Here is an 11064-nt window from a genome sequence, read left to right on the forward strand (position 1 = left end):
GAAATAGTTTATAGTGCAAATTCAGGAATTAATTTTTAATTTTATTTTCTTTTATTTTTAATTTGTTTGGTTAAACTTCTCTTCAAGATTTTTTTGTTGAAGAAATCTTGAAGTGCATATTCTTGTTATTGAACTCTAAATGATGTGAAGATAAAGTACAACCAGCCGAAGAAAACGGTTGAAGAGTTAGCAGCTGAACACTGTCAGCAGTCTGCTATGTGTTTTAAATGCGGTGGAAATCATCTATGGGTTGATTGTCAAGCATGTAGGTATTCTTCCTATGATTTATCTTTTGAACACTCTCACTTTGTCTCTAGTCCGTACAGGTATGAGGAGTCATATGGGTACAACTCTGACTCTGATTGGGATGAATACCCATATTATGACTGGAAAGCGAAGTGAGACAACCACCTCAAAAGGAGAATGGTAGTTTAGAAGAGCTTATGTATAAGTTCATAAATAAGATGGAAGAGAAATTTATACGAGATGACGAAGCCACTACCAACCTAACAATGTTTTTATGGAAAAGACGAAATAAGGATAGGAATGGACCACCTAAGTCTTGGATGGAGAACTTAACAAGTATATTGTCGCAAGGTCCCTATTTACAAAATAGAAGAAGTAACTCAAATAGTTGTCCACCCTACTACCTAAACTAAACATAGCCGGTGAATGTATAATTTATGCATAATTTATGTATTACATAAGTATAATTGTGTATAATCAATATATAATCTATGTATATGGCTAGAAAAAGTAAATAATTAATATGACCGGCTATTTATGTAAAGATCCCTTTAAAATATGTGATGTTTGTAATAGAGGAATTTTTAGAAACCACTATTGTTTAGTGGCTATTAATTTCCTATAGCTACCATATACATAATTAATTCCTATAGCTATTATTTAGTTGTTATGCGTTTGTATTCGTTGTATTCGCGCTACTGTATTCATGAATACAATAGTAAAATTTGCCTAAAAAGTAGTGGAGTCCAGTTGTGCGATTGTATTCACCTAAACAAATAGGGGAGTCCAGATGTTTAATAATGGAAAGAGAATCAATTAGCATGTATCACTCATAATTTAACTCTACAAAAACAATTTCACATAATATTCGCTGCTACATGACTGTATTCGTTGTATTCACGCTACTGTATTCATGAATACAGTAATAGGGGAGTCCATCTGTGCGACTGTATTCACTATATTCGTGCTACTGTATTCATGGATATAGTAGCGTAAGTCGCCTAAAAAATAGGTGAGTCCAACTGTTTAATAATGGAAAGATGATCAATTAGCGTGTATCACTCCTAATTTAACTCAACAAAATCAATTCTATATAAATTTCGCTGGTACTGTGCTATATTCTATGTATTCGTACGACTCTATTTATAAATACAATGAGTACTATTAAGAAATGAGGTGTATACCATTCTATTCAATTCGACTGTATACATTGTATTCAATTAACATATATTCATTATTCACTATTATACATTGTATTCAAATCACCGTATTTAATTTGATTGTATTCAAACAATAAAAAATTACAAAACACTATGATAATCGACCGTATTAAAAAAATACAGACCTTCGGAATACATATATACATGCAAAAAATAATGTATTTATACAAAAATACAATATAGTTAGGTGTGTTTGTATCATTATATGTGACTAACAAAGCAAAAAATAGAAGAAAGTTTGTCGAAGATGACTTTTTCCGGCCAAGCAAAATACTGTATACATTGTATTAAAACTAAAAATGGAGACGAACAAAAATCCGGCCCTCAAATCTTCTCCAATGTAGCCATGGCCAGATCGGTTCGCCAAAGAGGATGGGCCAATAGTGGACGACTCTGACGCCGACGATCAAAATTGAGTGCTTTAGTGAGTATACCTCGTGTAACCCTTTTCGGAGTTGTTGAAGCAACCATTGAAGACGAAATTTGAAGTATCTTTCTCAAAACCTAACAATGGCGAAAATTAAAAAAAAAAAGAGCGAAGAGAAAAAGAAGAATGTCAGAGTAATTTGGCGTGAACCGACCAAAAGCTTTACCAATTACCATGAACTTTTGGAGCAAAAACGTTGATGATCAATTCTGAGAAATTTGTTCCTGCAATCTTGGTGTGAGAGAGAGATCGTGGAGAGAAATAATTTTTTTTATTGTGATTTGAGAGAGAACGTGTGTTAACTGAAAGAAAAAGAGAGAAAAAATATAAATAGCGTATTTAACGTCTATATAGTAGTGTATACAATAAATAACTATCTTGCTATAAAATATAAAAGGTAGCTATATATAATAATATTTTAAAATAATTTTGGTTTATAATAAATAGGGTGTAATGGTTTGTTACAGGAAGTAAAAATATTTCTTTGTGATATGACAAAGTGATCCAGAGTTTTTTATTTTATTTTTATTTTTAATAAATTATTTCGCATATTTATCACTTTTCCACACTTTTTCTCAATTTCCTGTGCTTTGTTTTTCTTTTTCTTCTTCTTTTTCTTTTTCTGGATATATAGCACAGTTTTCCTTCTTTTTTTCCCCATTCGGAATTCTCTTTTTTCCTTATGCATGCCAATTGCCATTGCAGGAAAAAGCAACTTTGGAAAGGTGATTTAAAGCGTATAGATATATAATAATCAATGTATTAAGTCAAAAAGTTTAAGGATTTGAGAGCGGTATCTGGTATTTGAAAACGGAATTTGCCTACTTTATATACATAACGGAAATTGTAATACTTGTACTATATTGATCCACCCAGCTTAGTCTGTGAATCTGGGTATCTCTTAACAATGGGCACAAAGTGAAATATTTGAGCAGTCATTATTGCTTGTGTTATGGTAGGTCGTCTACATCACACCACTTGGGTGCAGTTTTTCGCCGAAAACTACGTGAACACGTACGGAATATTTTATGCATTGAATTGTCCTTTTTATTGTAATCTTTTGGTGGGAATAATTTGCACCATGCGGTGATGGGGCTATAGAAAGGATGAAACGCACAGGATTCTTTATATTGCGACATACTCTAAACAAGCTTTCTTATGTAAGACTTTGATAACCATATTACTTCAATTATCCACTTACGAGTAATCATCTGACTTTATGCTACAAAGAGAAATCTTGCCATCGCCATGTGAAAAATCACAATAAGTGTGTAATGACATAACCTATGTGATCTGATTAAGATTATGGTTGGAGGTTGGTCACGGTAGGTTAATCAGTTGTAGTTGTGGCTGATAATCAAGCAACTAAATATTAACTAACTATTAAATGCAAGGAAACCTGACAAATTACCTCACTGACTTGCCACAGGACATTGTACCCAAGAAAGTGATCTCTTATCATTTGCTAAGTATATTCGTTTCAACAACCAAGAGCATGTTCGAATAGATAAATATTTCGAGTTACTTAAAGAAAAAAAAGTATGTATAAGTTTCTACTTAAAAGTAAGCGTTGACCAACGCAGCTACATGATTGAACTCCACCAAGGAGCTAGGACGGCAATGATGTCCACTCCATATCCCAAATGTAAGTAAAACGAGAAACGACTTGTGTGCCCCACCATCTCATCCCCCCAATACTCTTTAGTTCTTCGCATCATCCAAATGTCAATATCATTCTAAATTTTTATATTTCTATATACTATTTGAAATTTTATTACCCACACTACTCAAGTTTCAATTATATAAATTTACTAATTATATATATTTTAGGAATTAAATGAGTATCTCTTTATAATATGAATCAATTATTTCCCAACCTTATTCTCTCTCCCTCATGCACTCTCTCTTTCCGTCTCTCTCTCTCTCTACATCTCTCTCTATCTCTCAATCCCTAATTTCAGTAATGTAGAGCAAAGGAAAAGATAACAACAATTCCATGCTTATTGAAATTCTAGTAATGTAGAGCTGAAGGTGTTGTACAATTGGTGTTCAAATTCCAGTAATGTTGCACAATTGGTGTTCAAATTGAAATTGTCAATTAATAAATTTTGAAAGTGTTTGACTCTCCACCATTGACAACCATTAAAAAGCTTTGAAGCTTTGAATTCGAATTTGGATTTTCAAAAACCATTATTTGTTTGGATTGGGTGTTGTTGCAAACAATTGAGAATATTGTTTGGAGTTTATATCTCAATTTTGAGGGTGTTTTAAGTAAAGATTAGACTTGATTTTGGCTGAATTTTATATTGAAACTCGAAAGAAGAAGACATGACATACATTATACTTACGAAATTGTAATAAAATTATAGTAAAATTGTAGAAAATTATTTATATATATATTTTTATTTAAATATTGTATGAAAGTTGAACAATATTGTATAAAAATTATATTTAAGTTGTATGATATTGTAGTTGTATATAACTGAGTAGAAATAATGTACGAAAGTTGTAGATAAGTTGTATAATATATAATTAGTTGTATGAAATTTATTTTTACTATGTATAAATCAGATACAAAATATACAAAAGACATATTGTATAAAATTTGTATAAAAATTGTAATTAAGTGGTATGATATTGTAGTTGTATATAATTAGGTAGAAATAATGTATGAAAGTTGTAGATAAGTTGTAGGTAAGTTTTATAATATATAATTAGTTGTATGAAATTTATTTTTACTATGTATAAATCAGATACAAAATATACAAAATACATATTGTATAAAATTTGTATAAAAATTATATTTAAGTGGTATGATATTGTAGTTGTATATAACTGGATAGAAATAATGTATGAAAGTTATAAATAAATTATAGATAAGTTGTACAATATATAATTATTATGTATATATTATACTTTTATACTTTTATTTTTTCCATTAACTTCAACCAAATATTGTCCAAATGCCTAGTAATGTGTATTTCAGGTGTTGGATGGGAAGAAGGTGGTTCCATCGAGGGCCAATGAGTTAGGTTTTCCATTCAAATACCGATATATCAAAGACGCTCTGAAAGCAATCATGTCATGACTCATGAGACCATCAATCATCAACCAATTTTCTATACATCTTGAAGTTGTCAACTTCATAGGGTCCAAAAGAGTATTAAGCTAATGCATTTCAATAGCGTGGGAGAAAAAAAGAAGAAACAAATAACTGTCTCTTCCTTGTTTGGGCGTAACACCTTTTCCTAATTTTTATTCAATTTGTAAACATCAAGCCTGTTTGAAAAGTATGTGCACCTTCATACCAGTCAACGCAAGTCCTCCATGCGTATTATAAATTGAGTCATTTACAATTAACCGTTCAAGAACTTTAGGGCGAATTCATTGTGGAAGTTGCAGATTAGGCACAATTGAATTCGAATTTTCAACTCAAGCTATATATATCAGTTGAGATCGGAGGGATTAGATTCTCTAAATCCCTAAATATAAGTTCAATCTGGAGAGAAGAGGGGAGAGATGAGAGAAAAAAGGAAAATGGTGTAACTAAATCCCTTGATTGAAGGTATAAATAATGGATTGAAAGCCTTTTAAGGTGGATTGTATATATTTTGAAACTAAAATGTGTTTAGGTCGGATAAATATCAAAACATGGACATTTTTCGTAATAACATTTCAAATAGCGTATATGAATTAAAAAATCCCATGTTATTATTACTTTTGTCATTGCAACTATAATATTAAATCAATCCAACAGCATAGTAGGCTAAGATCCTACAATACCTTACCGATAACAAAAAAAGGAACAGAAATAAATACTGAAATATAATAAAGGACCGGAGAAAATGGGTGCACTTAACTATGAAGCCGTTTGGACATAAGAAATTTTTTCTTTTTTTTAATTTCTTTTTTGAAAACAATGTCTGGTTATCAAAATCTTGCAATTTTTCCAATCTTACTTGAAAATGCATTTTCAAATTTGAAAAACTATTGAGAACCAGTTTTTCAATTGAAAATGGGAAGGTTGCTAGCGTTTAGTTACAAAATATGTTGAAAAAAAGACATCCAAATATGTTGCAAAAATTATAACCAAACACAACTTCATCTTCGATTCAAATTTTAGTGAAATTTCAAATTTGATTTTTTTTTTTGGAATTCTATGTCCAAATGCCTACTATAACATGCTGGCGATATTTCAGAGTTTAAATGCACCAAGCTATTTTTGAAGATACGACAGAGTAAGAGCAATATTTTCTAGATTTTCAGTTATCCAGAACAATTATGTCGACAGTGCCATGCATAACTAACCAGAAGTTTTGTCCCCACCAAAACCTGAGTCGAGAAATTCAGTCTGGTTGAGATGTGGGAAAGCCCGTCTGTGGAGTGCTCTGATTGCACTTTGCACCACCATGAGATACCACAACTACTCCTGCATTCGAAACAAACACTTTTTATGTGCACAAATAATCTTTGTAAGATCTGACCCTTAACCAATTTCAAAGGTCAAATGTACCTCTCCGCTTCTTTGCAATCCTAAATAAACAAGATGTACAACGTTGGTAAACTTGATCTAAACTTTCCCCACCACCCTGCGAATAAGTTGAATAAAGTCAATCTCATACATGCAGCCCTTCATTACACAGACACTCATCTTTTTCTCCCTCTTATCTTGTTCTTTTTTTTCCTTTTAAGTTATTCACTTATATTTTTATGGGAGATCGGTGTGGTGAACAAGCTTGATCCTATATTCCTCAAGTCCTGTTTCTATTTGATTCATTTCTGGTAGGTGAAACTTATCTTGAAGAAGGATTTTCAGGTTAATTTGCACCTTGAAAGCTCACAGATACTACATCCATAATTAATGCAGCACATTGAACATTCACGTTTTTCTTTACACTCCAACTCCCTCGCACGAGTAAACCGCTGCCCTTCCCCACTTTGCTTAATTGGTGACACCAACCCCTAACCTCACCTTAGAGGTGGAGGGTGCTTGCCATTTGAGCGATCCTCCCTTGTCCAAAGCACATTGAACAAATTATATTCAAAAAGTTTTTTTATTTTTTAAAAAAAATTCAAATGAAATAAGGCGATACTCATCAAGGCAGTACTAGCACAAGGATGTGCTAAACATAGGAGAGTGGGTACTCACTGGAATTTCCAGATCTTTCTGCCCAGATACAAAAGCCTGATAAGCCTTCTGTCGACTTTTAGCTGCTTCACGAAGAGAATAGCCTTGAAGATCTCCTAAATGTCTCTCTCGAAAGGTCTGGATCCTTAATCACCTGGAATTAAATACAAAGAAAGGATGACGATATAAAATAATTAGACTAATCCAACAGGCCGGCCAGTCAAATTGTATACAAAGATCTTATACACGCATACTTATCAAACCCCAACACTTTTTCCCTTCTTCACAAGTCATCACTCATAGAAATAACAAATATAATATCATATTTGCGCCACATAAAACGGGTGCGAGATCCTAACACCTTGGACATGGTCATGTTGCATTCTACATTTCAAACATGAAAGAATCAAACAGACATTATACCATAGTTCTTGAGTAGCAGTTCTGCTGAATTGCACGCCTTTCTTAGCCCAATAGGAGCATTCTAGTCCATCCTCTTTTTCAATTGGTGGAATGTTTTTAGCTAATGGCCAACAAAATCCTTATTGACTATCCAACTATAGAATTACGTAAGACCGGTGCCCACAATCAACAAATGTTCTCTTACTAAAGTTTCCCACAGTTAAGAAATTGCTAAATTCTGCTGCTCCCATAGTAATAAGAAAACTACTATGACATACCAAAATCACGACTCCTTTCCACACTCATAACAAGCAACAAATAGAAGAAACAGAACAGTACCCTATTGCCACAAGTTCACAAAAAATATGATTAATAAAGGAAAAAGTTAACAAACATTTAAAAAAATGTACGAAGATCTCTGGGAGGAGTTTCTGAAGTGGGGGGAACAAAGCAAATTGTTATACAAGATGAAACTGGTGAACCAAAAGCAACATGTACATGTTTCTCATTGGTAGCACGTAGTAAGAACAAATCGTATTCAGGATGCTACGTGAAGAGTATGGTGGATAAAAAGTTTGTAACAGTAATGGATTGGGATTTAATTCCAATCATGCAAAGTAACAGCGAGATCATACCTCTAGACCTCCACAGTTCCTTGCAATTGTCTCAGCTGTCTCATAGGCCCGCTTCAAATCGGAAGAGTATACAATGGAGATCCTTGGCTCCATAGAGAGCCAGGCTGCCACCTTTGAACAAAACATATTTCAGGAACTAAGCCCAGATAGGAGAAAAAAAGAAAAGGATAGAAACAGGTGAATTCCATGTAATCCTCTCTGGCTTTCCAATTTGGAAAACTTGTCTAACCCAGCGGGGACGACAGAGTACTTTCCTTGACTGGTCATTAACAAATGGAGGTGTAGTCCAGTTACTTGACTCTTCCCATGGTGGACACACTACTTTAATGGAAGGAAAGTCGGGGGAGAAAGAGGGGAGGGGGAATTGGTACCAACCAACCCTTTCTCAATCTCTTTCTTTTCCCTGCTCTTTCTCTTTGCATAATGTAATTCATATTTATTAATAAATGTTGCTCCCAGAAAAGGCTTTTGAGTAATGAGAAGGATAGTGTGCATCAATTCCAGTGGTTCATGAGGGTTAATTGAAACACTTCTTAACAAAAGCATATTGTTCCTTCATCGTGATTTACTGCCATAGCTTGCTTTCTCCCAATGTCATTTAGTTCAACATCTAAATGCCCCTGGTCAATAAAGAAAAACAATATAACTTTAACTTTTTTTTTTTTTTCTTCATTCATATAAGTATCACTGTTAGCTTTATTGCTTTCAGTAATAATAGCCACTTGCTGATGAGCCATATGCGGAGGAGTAGAAGACATTCGAGAATATAATTTCTCATCCGAATCATAGCTACCAGATCAACAATTAGTGAAATAATCCCACAAATCTTCAAACAACTTATAAATTTACAGGCATATTAGATAAGGATCTTGGCATTTTTCGTTTTCCCTATCCATATATCTCCCATCAACAAAGGTGCAACACAACTAAGGATATGTAATGACTCAATACAGGAAATGGTCCTTCGTTATGTTGTTCTTTGTTCTTGATGCCCTTGAGAATCACTTGCAAGATTGACACACACTTGATCGATTCTTGAATGTGAAAGTGTTTTGTTTTTACCTTTGCTTGATGTTAATAATTCATTTCTGACATCACTTGAATGATACAAGCAAGTTAGGTAAAGGGTATTCCCCATAAAGTTGACTGCTGCACTGTTTTTGCACTGTTGCGTGTGCAGGCAACAACTTTACAGCTATGGAGAGTTGACTTGTACAGTCACCAAGGGAACTGGTGGCCATCTGTTCCCTCTATTGTTCCTTTGACTCTGAAGAGTTGAACTACGTCCCTGACTTGAGACTTGTTATTTTTTAAGTACTTGAGAATGTGTAACAGATTCCTTATCTGATTTTTATCATTAAGTTTGTTAGATCATCAAAACATAATAGGGATACATATAACCTATCAATTTCCCCTTTTTTGATGATGACAAACTTATAATTGAAGTTCCCCCTAAGAACCAGAATGGTAGATCAGTTTTCTGTATTCCCCCTGAATCTGTTCCCCTCAGCTTGTTCCCCCTTTTGGCATCATAAGCAATAAAAAAAAAAGGTCTAGCTTGGTTAACTCATGCCATATGTGTGCACATAATCATGACTAAAAATAGAGCAAAAGAGCATGACATACACATCAAAAGGATGAAACATACATTAATTTTTGGAAATTAATCAGGGAGCAGTTCCATTGTTACCAAAACATCCACAAAATAAAAGCAACAAAATGTACCAATCATAAACATCATTAAGACTAAAAACAGAGGACGAACACTATGAACTTGACACTGGGAAGGGAACAATTTTTAGGGAGCACTTGAAGGAAAAGGCCCAGATGAAGAGGACGAACACTACGAACTTGACACTGGGAAGGGAACAATTTTTAGGGAGCACTTGAAGGAGAAGGCCCAGATGAAGAGGCAAGGGTTCTAAGAAGGATGTCCATTCGAGCATTAGCTGACACCTACTCGTTGAGCAGTCTCTCTTTCAGGTCCTCAACCTGTTTCCTGAGGTAAGCATTTTCTTTTGTCAGACGGGAAACCACTATGTTGTGAGAGCTGCTAGAACCAGTACCTCATGAACCTAACTGAGATGACCTTCGAGAATGGTATTCCTTGCCATCAGCTTCCTTATCTCTTCAATGGCACTGTTCTGAGCTTTGATCAGCTGAGAGATAGTAGAATTGCTTCCAGCCCCTCCACTTCGGTCAATGCACTCATAACTCTTCTAGGGTGGTCTGGGAGAAGGTTTGCTTGCGAGTTCCCACCTTATCTTTTCCTAAAGGGACTTTGAAAAATTCAAAAACTTCAGTGAGGAGGAACCGGTAAGGCGGCCCATGATTACCATCCTTGAACTCTGCCACCTTCTTCATGTATTTTGTCATAAGACCAGGCAGGTTTATAGTGGTGTAGCCATCCATTGCTTCCATGAGAACCATGTCTGCTCGTGACGTAATGGACCGTCTTTCTGCGCGTGGGAGCAGAACTTTGTTCACCAATTCGAACAACAGTTGGTACACTGGAAGAATGGCCTTCTTGTGTACCCATTCCCCTTGCTGTATGGCCTTATCATTCACAATGGCATTTCTGAAGTTAGAAGAGCAGGTTCCCTCAACAACGGACATTCCCTCAGTAGGCACGCCCAAAGTGGTTCCCAGTACAGTAGTGTCCATCACAAAATCAACACCAATCACTTTCAGATAGATATTATCATCCTCAACTGTGAAGAGGTCGGCATAGAAACTGCGCACTTCTGCCTTATAAACTCTGGGACTGTCACTAGTGAACAAATGTGTCCACTGTTGGTATTCACAAATGTCAGCCAGTTGGCGTACTCCTAACATTTTAAGAATATAAGGGGCAAATGTGCGGCCCCAAAGCACCTTCTGATTTCTCAAATTCTCCCTTTCCTCATCCCTGACCACATTCACTTTGGCCTTTTTAGAGGAACCTGGTTCCTCATTAGCACCAGCCTTTTGCTTCACTGATTTTCTTGCACTCTTTCCTTTATATGC

The 11064-nt window shown here is 34.8% G+C and overlaps 1 long non-coding RNA gene across 1 annotated transcript; it reads right to left on the reverse strand.

The window, feature by feature from the left end:
- Positions 1-1654: 1654 nt before the first annotated feature.
- LOC104105026 (uncharacterized) lies at positions 1655-8197 on the reverse strand. The gene is made up of 5 exons (XR_011414168.1): positions 8059-8197; positions 7043-7175; positions 6407-6482; positions 6202-6322; positions 1655-1970 (listed from the first exon to the last, which is right to left on the reverse strand). It is a non-coding gene; the product is annotated as an uncharacterized lncRNA (long non-coding RNA).
- Positions 8198-11064: the final 2867 nt, after the last annotated feature.

Source organism: Nicotiana tomentosiformis, chromosome 2, assembly GCF_000390325.3.
Source record: "Nicotiana tomentosiformis chromosome 2, ASM39032v3, whole genome shotgun sequence".
Classification (NCBI taxonomy): Eukaryota; Viridiplantae; Streptophyta; class Magnoliopsida; order Solanales; family Solanaceae; genus Nicotiana; species Nicotiana tomentosiformis.